This window comes from Gavia stellata, chromosome 2, assembly GCF_030936135.1.
Source record: "Gavia stellata isolate bGavSte3 chromosome 2, bGavSte3.hap2, whole genome shotgun sequence".
In the NCBI taxonomy this organism is placed as follows: Eukaryota; Metazoa; Chordata; class Aves; order Gaviiformes; family Gaviidae; genus Gavia; species Gavia stellata.
In genome coordinates this window covers 111,268,939-111,283,302 of record NC_082595.1, presented here as the reverse complement: position 1 = coordinate 111,283,302, position 14,364 = coordinate 111,268,939, and the positions used below count along the sequence as shown (strand labels likewise).

Sequence of the window (14,364 nt, the reverse complement as noted above, 5' to 3'; positions counted from 1 at the left end):
ATTTACCGTCTCTGTAGCAACTGGTTTTGCGTAGCTATTGGTGCTACTCTCTTTTATAAACATCTTGCTTTACTCTTGGGTGGCATCAGGTCTGACCTTCTTGAGAACCCCCAGAGGCAGCCGGTGCCATGGTTGTTTTCAAACATCACAGCATTTGCTTGAGAGACCTTGCTGTGAGCTTTGCAAGCTCTTTCAGTTCTTGACCTCAGTGTTTGGGGTGTGTTGGCCTACTTCTTGATTTTTTTTTTTTTTTTTTTTGAATTTTTAAAATTTTTTTTTGTCACTTTGTCAATATTTACAACTTTTTTCCTCTCTAATAGGCTCTAGACAAATGAGTAGAGAGTTGGGTATAGAAGAGGGACAGATTCCAGTTTCCCAGTTGATCACCTTGTACAGTAAGTACCTTAACATTTCAAGAATAAGATTTTCTGCAGTGCCTAACGTTTGCTTAAAATTGACTTAACTGGGGAGCAGCATTAAGTCTGCATGCTTGGACAATGTTGTCCTAGAAATGCAAGCTCCCTTGGCTTAACTCTTGTTTTGGGTGAAGCAGATGTTGTCGGCTCCAGCTCCTTTTATCTGAAGTGGTAAATTTTATTCGTATCCTCCTTCCAGTAGTGTGCACATTTCAGCAGGGCGGAGAACTGATGCAGTTATGTCTTGTACCTGCTCAAGGCTGTGGGGAATCAACAGTAAAGGTGTTGCCGCATAATTTAGCAATGTGTCATGTGTGGCTTCCTGTGCTGCAGAGCAGAGGAGGCTCTAGGGTCAGGAGAGCAAAGGTTCACCTCCTCTATTCCAGCCTTGTTGGAGGCGTTGAACTTGGCGAGTGGGGTGGATGAGGGACCTGCCATGGCACGTGTAGGCATTACTCATAAAGGCATGCTGTGAAATCAGGCAAATGAGGCTTGGCTTGACTTGTGGGCTGGAAAGGGTAAGAAAAAAGAACTGGAAAGTGTTGCCTATTTCATGGCAAGGATAACAGGTTTGTTGTGAAAGTAAAGGAGAAAATCATTATTTCATGGGGAATTTTTACACATTAGCATGCATGCGAGATATTTTAATGGGCTGTAATAACAAGCCCATGCTTTGAGGTGTCTATGAATATTCTTAAACTTGCTACTGTGAGGGACTTGAGCTAGTAAGTCCTGGTTCATTGGAACATCCTGGTGCGTCTGGTCCAGTGGCATAGCCAGGCTGAAATAGTTACCTGCCTACTGTAGGCATCTGCAAGCCAGGACGACACTCTGCTTCTGGGTGTGAAATGCAGGCGCAGATACAGCAGGTGAGTGTGGGAGCTGCACTGATTGACTGAGACCACTGTGCAATTAACGTTATTCTAACAGTCCTAGCAGGCGACTCCCCTAAGGATAACATGGGATGACGAATTTTAAAACTGAGGGCGTTCGCTAATGAAAGTCATGGATGAAATAATACACTTTGAGACTGGAGTGTGTCAGCAGGTTGGTTTAAATACATCCTGGGAGCAGGGCAGGGAATTCCTGTGCTTCTGTGCAAGAAGGGGAAAGAGGCTTACTTATTTGTGGCTTCTTAACTTCTATATCTGACCAGTATCGCATGATATGCAGGATGTCCTTGGTTCAGATGTTCTGTTCCTATGTATTACAGCATTGATTTAGCTTGTTATACTTCTGGATTCAGGACAGTCTTTTTAGCCTACTTTTGTAACATGCCAAACACAGTGAGGACTCTCTTCTCAGCTGGTATATAGCTACTGTAACAAACACAATGGTGAAAAATAAAACTGGAAGTAGTAGAAAGGTCACATGAAGAACAAATGATGCTGTTATTGACCAAAGGTGCCATCGTGCCATGGTCTTAATCGACAGATCTAATCCCAACGTGTGTTGAGAGTCAGATCTGCTGACTTCAGTTGCTAAAATAAGTCGATACCATTGAATTCTCTTTCTCCTTGCATATCTTAAGTAGAACGTAGTAAGTTACAGCCTGACAGCTGTGCAATCCGCAGAGGGCCACAGGGCTGCATAGGCTTCCCCGAGGGCATAATTTGGCCTGCAGAACACTTACTATGGCTGGTGTCATTTGTAGCAGGCTCAGCATTGACCTTTAGAAGCTGTTCCGCATTTGTGGGCCTGATGGCTGGAAGAATGAACATCGGAGACAGGGGTTTCAGGTTTGGAGTCCCTTTTGTAGGGCAGAAGACTGTGATTAAAGCAAGAAGAGTGCATGTTTGAATTTAGGTCAGTAGGAGATAGCTGGGCGGAGGGCTGTTTTTGGCAGAGAGCTGGAACAGAAGAGATGCTAGAAACATGGTCTGTCTGATTGCCATGGGACAGAATGGGAAAATAACCTGTTTCAAGGGAGTCCTTAACAAGTCATTCTTATGCAAGACTATCTCTGTGGCACTAAATACCTAAATAACTGGGCTGTGGCTGGAATATAAAAATATTTTCAGGAGACTCATCTTCAGGCATCACCTGAGGCTTCCTGGCTTGGCAGCAAAGCTAAGTATTGCAGGAGGTTGTATTGCAGGTCCCTTCCTATGAGGATGTGGCATCATCTGTATGAACATGAGTGTAGGTCTGATGCTTCCTGTGCAAGCACCAGGCTTAGCTGTGTACCTGCTTGTGTGGTCTTTGTCTGCTCACAACTGCAGTTAAGAAGGATAAGTGAGAGCAGTTAGTTTGGTATTGCAAGGAGGATTTGTGCTGCCTGTACCTCCTGCCTGCAGTCCTCCCGAGGAGCACTGGGCAGTGCAGGAGATGAATTCCTGCTTCTTGCTGCTGTTCTCAGAAGATGCCATAGGCTCTTGCCTGCTTTATTAAAAACTCAGAACATGGCAAACAAACACCTGAGCTGTGGGAGGCCAGAAGTGTGTCCTGTAGTAAAAATGGCCTTCATCTCAGATCAATTTATTTAGCTCTTATTTGAACCCACATGTTCTTTTGGCCTTTCTCCTGCTCCCAGACGTTTCAAAGTTTATAACTTTGTGTGATGAACCGCCTCCTTTTGGTAACTGAACCTGCTGCCAACTAGTTTACTGTAATAAGCTCCTGTTTAGGGAATTGTGGAATTGGCAGACGTGCAAACAACGCTGGTTTGGGTTCTGTAGATCCCTACCGTGCCCCTTGTTGGAGGTCTCTTTTCCAGACTAAACTGTCCTAATTAATTCAACTGTCCTTACAGAAGATGCTCCATATCTTTGACCATCTTCACTACTCTTCTGTCCTCTTTCCTTTTGACGGTAACTTTTGGTCATGGTGCACATCTGTTTTTTCTCCTCTCGAATGTTCTCATAGTCCTACGTATTAGAAGCTTGAAAGAACCATTAGGTTTCTGAGGGCCTGTCCTTTTGCTTCAGTTCTCTGTATTTTTAACCCTGGAAAAGTAACTAGGAATTTTGTATGCTCCACATAATAATAAGCCATAGACTTATTTTTTTTTCCTAAAAACCAGAAGTTTATGTGTCTAATCTAAAGACTTTATCTAAAGCTGTGAATAAACCTGATATGTTCCAGTGCACTGAGTTACTAGAACAATATAGTATTTAACAAGGAGCCCTGGCAGACATTGTGTGGCTTTGTGCTAAAGCTGTCAGCCAGGATATGAGATGTGTCTTTGTATCCTGCAGCAATTTCGTGAAACTAAATGGCTGCTGGTGTGCATTGCATCTTCTGAATGGGGACAAGAAACACTCTGGATGTTAAACCTTCTCCCCCTCTCCATTGGTTAGGAGGGGAAATAATATCAAAAGAGAGAATTAGTCTTATTGAGATAAATATAAATCAGTGTCATCAAACAGGTACTGGTTCTGCAAGGGAAGAGCATGCCTCTCCATCCCCTGTGCTTTGCATAAGTGCTATTTATTTTTTTAGTGCTGTGGCTTCCAAAAAGTAGAACCGGAATACAAGGTGATTAAAATCTTAACAGCCAGGGTTGTAGTCACAGGTCTGCAGTGATGGCCTGCAGACTGATGTGCCTGGGGCTGTGACAAGCCTGTGGTTTTGTATATCTGCGCTGACTCATATCCGTGGCTTTTGTGCTGCCCTAAGGTGAATCACAGCTCCCACAAGGGTGGTTCAAGTCCTGCCCTCTGGGCAGCCTGGGAAACATCGGCCTTGGTTCAGCTAAGGAACACTCCGCTGTTTTCCTCATCCTTTTCCTCAGCACTGAGTCAGAGCTCCATTGATCATCCAGAGCAGTTTTTCCCTGCGTTGAGGCTCACCTTTCGAGTCCCGGGGCATCCTTCCCCATGCCTCCCAGCTCCACGGCTATTCCTGCTGCTGGACTTTTCTTCCTCTTTCCTCTCTGTCACCTTCCCTAGTGCTTCCTTCCAGCTTTTAAAACCAAAGAACCCACACAGTCATTTGGGCCTGTCTGTGCTCTGCTGGTGGATTTTGTTCTGTTCAGAGGAGCCAAAGGACCTGGCTTCTGTCTGCCTCAGCCAACCCCATGTTGATCACCGTTAGGGTATGGGTATAGTTAGGGTATGGTGATAATTTCTGCCATACCTGTACCACGCCAAAAGCCCTGCAACCATTCTGCACTGGTCTGCGGTATCACGGTACTGTAAATGAGACCTACAGGTGTGGACAGACCAAGTCCTCATAGCAGTTTTCGCCCGAAGCAGCCGGTGTTGCTGCTGTGTCCAGGAAAGTATGTCAACAAATGTACAATCGTTTCATTGCACAGATTTGTCCAGACACTGGTAATAAAACACCAGCTCCCTAAAGCCTCACTAGGCCTGCCAAGATGTGTCGCCCTGGGCACACTGGGCTATCTCACACAGCCACACAGTCCTGAATCCAAGCTGTGGAGTCCCCCTCGGCAGGAGACATGTATGGCACGAGGAAGAGGAGAGAGGGAGAGAAATACATCCAGAAACCATAGGTTGATCTGGGGTCTGTCACTACCTAGGGTGTCCCAGGCCCTGCTTGTTTGAAGTGAAGGACTGTTGGCAGGAGGTTTTTTCATTCTTGCCTTGCCTTCTTCATATATGTATCTGTGGTTCTTTCTCATTCTTCTTTTGACGCATGCTTATGTGAAGTTGCACGCAGCTAGCTTGCCAGCCCACAGACAGCCTACTGTTATTTCAGATGTAGTTTAGTTAGATAGTAAATTGAGAGTAATTTTTAATCTGGCTGGGGTAAGAACAGCCAAATTGGCTGTTTCTCATATCGGTTTCAGCATTATTTTTGGACAGGCAGTCCTTAGAGGGTGTAAATGCACCAGACATTGATCCCTCTGAAAGAGGGATCAGCTCTTCCTGGACAGCACTGGAACACTGCATCTATTATGTGTATTTTTATTTTTTTTAGTACATTGAATGAATAATATAGCCAGCATGGAGAGGGCTTGTAAAATGCTGAGTTATGTGTTGGACCTTTGCTCTGTCTGGGAAAATCTCTTGTGACGGAGAGACTCCATGTAGGGGAAACCTCATGTGTTAGCTTGGAGCAAGGGAAGTCTGGAGACCTTGCCGGGATCCCTGCTGTGATCCAGTGACGCTAGCGAAGTGGTATGCTATAAATGGGGAGCTCCAAGAAGCCAACTAGCGCCATCACCCAGGGGACTTTTTCATTTAATACAGCCATTGAAATGGAGACTTGAGGCTGTGTGGGACAATGCTGTAATGGTAAAGCTGTAACAGGCTGCCTTTGTGGCAGAATTACAAAGCCGGCAGTATGTACTGAAGTGCTCCTGCTTGCTAAGCCTGTAATATCAGTTCAGGTTCTGTTCTCCTCCCTTCCCCTCCAGGAACTGGTTCATATTTAGGTAGAGTAAGTCACTGTTTGTGTGTTTATTTCTTTTCTGCTTAGTTCTTCTTGAATCCCATGGCGGGTTAGAGGAAGAGCGCTCAAGTGAGGCTAAACCCATCATGTTGCATGCAAGGTCCTCCATAATGTGTTAATGCAGGTCTGCAACTCTCCATCCCTCTTATTCTCTTGCTGTTGCTATTTTTTCAGTATCAAATAACAAAGCTCAGCTATCCCCTGTTGGGCTGTGGCTCCAGCTCTCCTGCTGCTCTTCTCCAGGCTGTTTCTTGGGTTCATTCCTGAACTGCTTCTGGGAGAATATCTGAGCAGATTCCCTAGCTATATTTTTCACGCTGTCTCTGCTACAGGGACAAGGCTCTAAGCCGGTTTCTTTCTGTTCCTCTGTCTTGTGCCCCCATCCAAAAAGGAGCGGGGAGGATCTGACCATTCCTGTTCAGAAATATCATGCAGGACTTGCTTTTGAAGCAGGGATAAACATTAACTGGCACTTTTGAAGCAACAGAGATAAACAGGCAGAGAGTTACTGAACTTGTAGCTGCAATTTTTATGTTGAGGCAATTTTTATGTTCAGGCGTTTCACGTTTGTGGCAAGGGACCATTTTCTTGCCAGCCTTTTCTTCATATTTATCTACAAGCACGGTTTGTGGGGACCTGTCACTGAACATGTGCTCTCCATTCTAGAGATAACAGCGGCTGATCAGAAACTGTGTCCCCTGGAGGCCAGGTAGCCTGCTGGGGCGGTTTCCTAGAACTATTCACAGCATGGGTTGGAAGTAGAGCTGGATTATGCCAGCCATGAGAGCTGTGGGATGGCATGGGATCTTCTCTGCAAAATAAAGGATACCTTGGCTCTAACCTGTGTCTTGGTCAGGCAAATAAGTCCAAATCCAAATTACATCCAGATTTGCCAAAAGGATGTTGCATGTGGATGATGGATAACCTTGGAAGCTGGACGGAGGCCAAGGAGTTGAGCCTGCAGTGGATGCCTCCTTGCAGTCAGACAAGCCTCATTGGATCTGGCCTGGTGGCTCCTTTGCTTTGCTCTGCTCCGTTTTTTTTCCATCAAGCACCCCAGGTACTGTAGCAGTGACGTGTGGCGGTTTAGGAGGCGGTTCTGCTCCTGAGGAGCGTGTCTGTGCCAGCCAGGGGTGAGAGGGCTCCGAGCATCAGCTTCCAGGTAATTTGTAAAGCAGAGGTCTTGACCGTTTGTGCTCATTAAAAGATTCCATCATAAGAATAGGGTTAGTAACCCTGGGGACTGGCCAGATTTCAGTTTGATTTAAGAACTTCTGGCTTCCCTCGATTTCTCGTGAGTGCAATATCATTCACTTATCCAAAAGCAGGTACTGAGAGCCTGCTCTGTTGGAAGTAATTTAAGTATATCTGGACTTTGGCACCTCGGAAGGGAACGGTGCTGGAGACAAGAATACTCCGAGGTACAAAACCTGAGAACAGATTAAAACTTGCTTGTGATACGGAAATGTTGCAGTAATTATTTACTATAATAAAGCTATTTCAAAGTGATTAAAAAAGTATTAAAGGGACTCTCCAGGTGGTTTGCATTACTATAGTAATGATAAGGAAGTAGGGAACAATGTTTGCCAGTAGCACTAATTTGCTTCTGTGAGTGAAATCTATAGACAGCTGGACGTAAACACTTTCTAGATAGCCTCAGACCTGATAAAAGATTGTCTAGTGAAATTTCAGTTTGGATAAAAGTGCATTAGCTCACATTGTCAGCTGAAGCTTTTTCTACACTGAAGGTTCACGTGGTATTTTGGAGGGAGGCCCCTCGGAACAATTGTGGGAAGCACAAGTGAAATCCTCCTTGCTTTTGTGTGAGCAAGGAAGTTTCCAGTGCAACTTGATCACAGAAGGCCCTGATATGAAAAGGATTTACTTTGTGGAATTGTTCTGTCATCACTCAGCAGGATAATTGACTTCTGATTAGGAAGAATATATAGCTGAACATCGTGTTTGAGGTTATAAAGTCCTCTTCAAAAGGCAGAGCTCTTACTTAAACAGCGACTGCTCTGACAAGGAAAGGATGCTTGCGACTCCATTATGCCAGTATTGATGTAACAGCTGCTGTTGTTTAAACAACTTGTTTCTCCCTCCTTCACACTCCTCCCTCCTCCTGTTGCAAATCAAAGGAAGAGTGGGAATCAGTGTTGTTGTTTTTCCAAGAATAATAACAAGGTTATTGAATTTTTCACTTCTGGAAATGTTTTTGTCATATGCTTCCTGTACTCAGTGGGTCTTGGACCTGCTGCTGTCTGAGTGTTTAGCTGGTGATGCTGATGACTGAAGGATACTTATTTCTTACAGACCTTTCTTCTGTTACTGCCTCCAAAGTGACACACGACCTAAAAGCAAGCCAAGATTTGTATCTCTCGCAGGCAGCAGAAAGGCTGATGTGGAACTCATGGGCATCTCACTGTGAGGATGATGCTTAAAATTTTAGAAGATGAATTCTTGGTCCAGATTGGTGAGCAAGGGGTATGACTTACCTCACTGGGAAGACTCCTGGGCAGAACAGGTTTCATTTCTGCCTCTATGAGCAGGCTTCAGCCTGGACCTGCATTAGATAGCGCTGCAGAAATGCTTATCTGGACACCTGAGTCTTTGTTAGTAATCTATGAAGAGTCAGATCATTGTTTTGCATATTAGTATTTACACTGTGGAAAAGAGAGGGGGAAGATTTTGAAAGCTGGTGCTAAGTCGATCTGGATCTGGAATGAGTTGAGAGGCGTTGCACAGTGCCTCAACCCTGAGTAAAAGTGTCCAGTGGTGGCTGCTGCTCTGGACAGTATAGATCTTATGGGCTATAGTTCAGGTCTTAAAAGCCAGTTCCTATGAAAGCATCTTCAGAAGAGACATGCAAGTTGGGAAGGGTGGAAGGTTGAATGCATTGCTGCACTGAAACTGCCCTTGAGGATAGCAGGATGCACTTCTTCCCTTTCCCCTCCTGTCTTCTGTGTGGGACTGCCTGGCTCCTCCACTTCATCCTGCTGATCCAGCTGCCACCTTTCCCTGTGGACAGATTTTGTGTCCTTTTAATTCTGTCTAGAGTGCTCACCGTGAGGCATCACAGAGCTGATGCCTTTGAGGAGGAAAGGAAGCCTTCGTTAGGTCTCTAGGGAGCTAATTTATACTGATACTCTTGGGTTCGCTAGTCAAGTGTGTCTTTGTTTCTATATGCTTTTGCCTCTGAGATCTTATTGTAAGAGTGAGATGAAGTGTCAAGTCTGCTGCTGTCTGCAGGACTGTAACTGCACAGTTCACAGTTTCGGATCTTTAGCAGGAAGGGGAGGGAGAGGTGACAAAATATTTGGGCTGAAATTGGATGTTTCAGCCTTTCTGGTTGAAGTTGGGTTTTGTTGTTCTCTCTCAGCAAGTTGTGGATTCTTTCAACCTTGAATGTCTAGACTAAAGCACTTTTTAATAATTATTACTAGTTTATTTTATCAGTGATACTAGCAGAAGATTAGAAAGTGTGTGGGGAGAAGAGTGATCTCACCCTTGCCAGCGCTGATAGGAGATATCACTGGCATATTTCTGTCTGATGTTGAATTTTATTTCAATACAGTAAAAAATTCTTAAATATTTAAAGAAGTAAAGTGTGTGGTATAGCTGCATTTTTTTCAAGCCATGATTAGAAAGAAAAAAACAAGGGACAGAAATTGGCTACTTGCTGTTGAACACTGAGCTTTGTCTAATAGCCAAAATTAAAAGTTTTCTGTGTCTGCCTTGAACACAGTTCACTCTCTCCAGAAACTTCTTAAAATGGAGCACAGCCTGAATGGGAAAGCTTTTAAAAAGTCTGTTGGAAATCCCAGATCAGCAGAGGGTAGATAGAAGTATCAATGGGAAAAAACAACCGTGTCTTCTGCCCGTGCAGCCTGGAGTTTGTTTTCGGAGAGGTTTTCCCTTTTCTGGAGAAGGTGGAAATGAGAAAGTGACTTAGAGAGTGAGTGGTGAAACCTGATGCCATCGCTGGGTCTCGGGATGGTTTTTCTGGCTCAAAAGAAGGCCCCCAGGTTTTTTCCTCATGCTCATTTTATCCAGAGTAAGTGTTCCCATTAGACTCTGTGTGTGAAAGGGTACTGGATGCTGTGTGAGATGGATAATAAGGTAGTAAGCCAAGAGCAGCACGATTTATAACATGTGAAGTGATTCTCTTCATAGCATTAATGAGTGGTGACCCAAGCACAGGTAAATTGTCTGTAGGTTTTTTTTTCCCCTTTCCTCCTAAACCTATGATCATTTCCCTCCCCAGGCAACCCATCCTTCACCACCATTAGCTTTGTCTCGGTTTTTGTCTACATTCAAAAGTTGAACCACTTTATCCGCAATTGATGTGTGCTCCTGTAGGGTGGAGAGCGCTATGGTGATATAAAAGCATTTATAATAGAATGGCTCATTCTTGTGTTGGGAGAGGAATAATGGATGTGAAATACAGCTTTATAGTTATAAAGCTATTTAAATTTAGAGTGTGGTTGTGCATTGTAGCTGAACTGATCTAATGTCAAGCTGGTGCTGCAAGGAAAGGTTTTGCTCCCAGCGTTGTGCTCCCACTGATCTTTTTGTGCTGATACGTATCTGATTCCTTCCTTCTCAGTACGGATAGTTTTCTTCCAGCTTAGCTCCCTGAATCAGCTCTCTGTGGATCCAGGCTTGGAAGCTGGGGAAGAGATCTCTCTTTTCGACAGCAACAGGCCATTAGATCAGCTGAGCGAGAGTGCGAAACCACATCCTAAATGAAGTCTTTCATGCTAGTAGCATGTGTCAGTATTTGAAAGGTATTTGCAGTTGTTCTGCTTTCCCCCCTGTGATAAGTGATATGTGGGGCAACCATTGTAAAAGCAGTGCTTTCATATTACTTTGTTAGCCTGAGTTAAGTTACTTCTTCTGGAAATAGCTGTATTTGCTTACAGCCACTAAAATAAGTGCAGAGAACTGTGGGCAGATCATTTCTATGGCATATGGTCTGTGATGTTCTGTGTGTTACGGCCAACTTGAAAAAATAATAAAAAAAAAAATGTTTTGCTGTTTCTTGCTGGATGTTGTTGGATACTTAATGGAGCTCATTGGCAGTAAAGCGCTCCCTCCCCAGGGATCTTTCCAGAGTCATTAGACTCAGTGAAGGATGATCTGGAAGAGTCTGCCACATAAGAAAATGCCGCTTCTCTGAAGCGTGGAACATTTGCTGGACACGGGAGCTGCAAACGGGGCCCTGTCAGACATCCCTGAGCAGCTGCAGGGTGGTAACAGAGGTGTGCTTGGGATGCTGAAGGGAGGCAGAAGGGTTACTATCTCTCTCTGTAAATATGTAATACAGACGATACCATACAGGGGGGAAAAAAAAATATCCTTTAACTTAAAGGACAGTGTTGATCCCCAAAAGGAATGATACTATAAGGCCACAAATAAGCAGCGACTGAGAGTTAGAAGAAGGCTTTTAGTCATGAGATACACAGCTTCAAAACAGTAGTTCGGGTGGAAAAAAGGGGGATGAGTTCAACAGCCAGTTGGGCTATTTCTAAAACATTTTGACGTTTTTCAGAGAGGGCTTTGAGTTGGTGACTGTAGCCAGTTGTACTTGATGTAGGAGGTCCCAAGCTGTCCCACGCTTGTTTATACTTGCTATCAAGATTCAAGGCTACTGAGCAATGCTTGCTTTGTGCGAGAGATGTGTGTGCGTGGTGTTTGCCTGCCGTGAGGGCAGGAGAGAGTGGGCACCGGTGGGGGATTATTGATCTGTGGGAAGTCATGAGGACAGCCTGCAAGGTGGCCTTTGCAAAATGCTTCACCTGCAAAGGGTTGTGGGGCAAAAATTTGCTGCTCTTTTGTTCGGTTGGGGCTTTCTTCTGGAAAGCATGCACTTTCAAGAAGGATTTTAATGCAATTTCCAGATGTTAATGTGATAGTATTTTTAATGCTGTATTTTGAGGGAGAAGCCTTTGCTGAATGTAACCTTCGGCAAAGTTTAAAACAAACAAACAAACAAAAAAGTGAAATGGGAAGCGATAAAGAGTTGGCAGTCATACAACTATGGATTTGTGTGGGAAGGCCAAAAATGTGCTCTGTTTCTTATCACAAAGAACGAAATAACAAGACCTGGCCTATGCCCTACACAGGCAGAAGGATACCCCCTGCTAGCTCCGGTCCTCCTGCAGCCTTGAGTGCCGAGCCTCAAACCTCTCCTTGAAGTTTAGAAGAGGAGGGTTGCTCAGATGGCAAAGCACCCCGTGCATTGCCAGGTGGGTGTGTGGCTGTGAACTTGGGGCCTCTCTGTTCTCCTGCAAGCTTCCAGCCTCTGCCGTCCCTGCGGGCAGAGCTGCCCCTGGCCCCCAGGTGGTCCCAGGCCTCCCATCTTCTCCCTATGCTGGGTACAGGCATCAGGTCACCAGTTACGCCACCTCTCAGCTGGTACCAGTGAGCTGCTACCGCACCATGCAGATGTGCGCTGTGTTGGAGGGTGCTGCTCTGTGCTGTGTCCTCAAAGGGCAGTAGAAATCCAAAACCAGTCCAAACATTGCAAACGTTTGTCGGAAGGACCACAGAACGGCAGCCAGGAAAGTTCAGTGCAGCTGCCTTGCATCGCAGTGTGTGTTAAAACACGGCGACATCTCTCATTTGGAATTGCCTTGATTCAAAGTTGTCATCAAGATAAAGTGTACTGCAAATACATACATTTCTGCGGGAATTGCTCTGAATGCAATGGACAGCTTTAATAATGTCTCAATATCTACCTCACTGTGTGCAATCTTAATTTAACTAGAAGCCAAGGGCATAGATGAAATTTCTAGCCAAAAAACTTCGACTCTATCTATCACTAAAAACTAATGCATGCAGTTGAGGTGCATTAACCTCTGTATTACCCCTGTATTACCACTATCCTGAGTGAGCAGGTTGGAGAAGCAGCCCTAAGATGGATGGGAAAGGAAGCGGGTGTCTGCATGGCAAGAGCTTGGACTGGATCTGGCATGTGGGGCTGGGTGGAGCGAGCAGTTGGGATTCCCTGTGGGTCCTGCCTCCCTGCAAAGGGTCGGAGAGGGGGTAACTAAATGCAGCAGCAAACATCTGCTGGCTCTAACCCAAATGTTTCTGATGTCTCTTGGCAGTGCCAGATTGCAACAGCACATGCAGTACTGGAATTGCACAACCAGCTACCTGGTTCCCTGGCTATGTTTCAGCTTTTCATGGTCTTAGGAACTGCCTCTGCCTTGGATTAGCAAAGAGAAGATGGTGGCCACCTGTGTGGGGCAGTGACAAAGCTGACTTCTCAGTGGTGACCCCACTATGCTGCAGTATATAGCAGCCTGGTTTTGCAGGCCATACCTTGCAGCTCCTCCAGAAAGTTGCTGTGACCATCCAAGCTCCCAAGAAAGCCAGTTGAGGCACTGGATTAGGCTAGGGAAAGCTTTCCATCTTCTGCATTTGGTCTAAACGCTGCTTGCAGACCTGCATAGTCTCCTGACCTGCTGAGCATAGCAGCCAGATGCTGGTGAAACCTGCACTGTGCCCTGTAGGGCACGGTGTTACGCTAAAAACATAAATGGAATATAAATTTTGTGTGTGTGTATATATATATGCATATGTGTGTAAAAACATAGTTACACTATGTTTGTGTAACTTGTGTCTGCCGTTGGGTATGTGAGCTCTTCGGAAGGAACGCTGTCCGACAGCATTTCTGGTGGATGGCAATATCTGAATAAGGTGACCATGCTAGGAGTTGGGTTTTTAAGCCAGGCAGGCTGGCCCAGGTGGCTAGTGAAGTGGTGTCAGAGCGCAGCTGGAGATGCGATGGACAATTTGAAAATGTCCTCACCTCTGCTGTTGTAGGAAAACATAACCTGAATGACATTGAATTTGGGTAAAATAGTCTAGAGCACATGAGACTAGATGATTTGAATGGCAGTTTGTATCCCCAAACTCTTACTTCCTTGGTAGTTCCTTTAGGTTGAAGAATGCTTTAAGTCGGTGCACTCACTGCATACAAAACCAGTGGACCTGTAATTGCTGCTGAATTGGCATGTCCAAGGGATCTGTGAGAGGCTCAGCTGCACATCTGCTTTTGCTGTCACAAGTGAGGGACTTGTGTTTGTCGAGCTTCAGGGTAGTAGCCGTTACTCAACACCTTACGGTAGAGGAAGAGACAACGCTCTTAATCTCTGCAGAGATCCTCCTTCTGTGTTCAGCAGGGTAAGGCAGAAGGGGTCTTTGTCAAGTATGTGTTAGATGAAAAATTAGAATGGAAACAAGGTTTTAAACTACATATTTTACACTATTATGCTCCTATCCGAGCTTCTCCTAGGCTATACATATGTTGGGGCGAGATTTTTGAAAACTAGTGGATTTTACGCCTTTTAGTGTATTAAGTCTTTTGAATGTGCTCCACTTATTTTTAGGTTTCCTTTCCAACTGCATCATTAAATGTATTTCCAGCTGAAATATATACTTAATCAGCTGCCTCAAGGATTTTTTTTATCGGGGAAGAACTCCAAATATGCTTATTCTCATGGTAAGATCACAAGCATTGGCCACATTGTGTATTTTGGCTTTCTAGTTCGCATGTGTGTTTATGTATACTCTTCCTGTC

The 14,364-nt window shown here is 44.8% G+C and overlaps 1 protein-coding gene across 1 annotated transcript in view; it reads left to right on the top strand.

Annotated features, from left to right (window-relative positions):
• The first annotated feature begins 361 nt into the window (after positions 1-361).
• Positions 362-14,364, top strand: part of EXTL3 (exostosin like glycosyltransferase 3) — a 109,636-nt gene continuing 95,633 nt past the window's right edge. The window contains exon 1 of the mRNA XM_059833553.1: positions 362-395. The gene's annotated coding sequence lies outside the window, so the exon portion shown is untranslated. The remainder of the gene's footprint in view (positions 396-14,364) is intronic.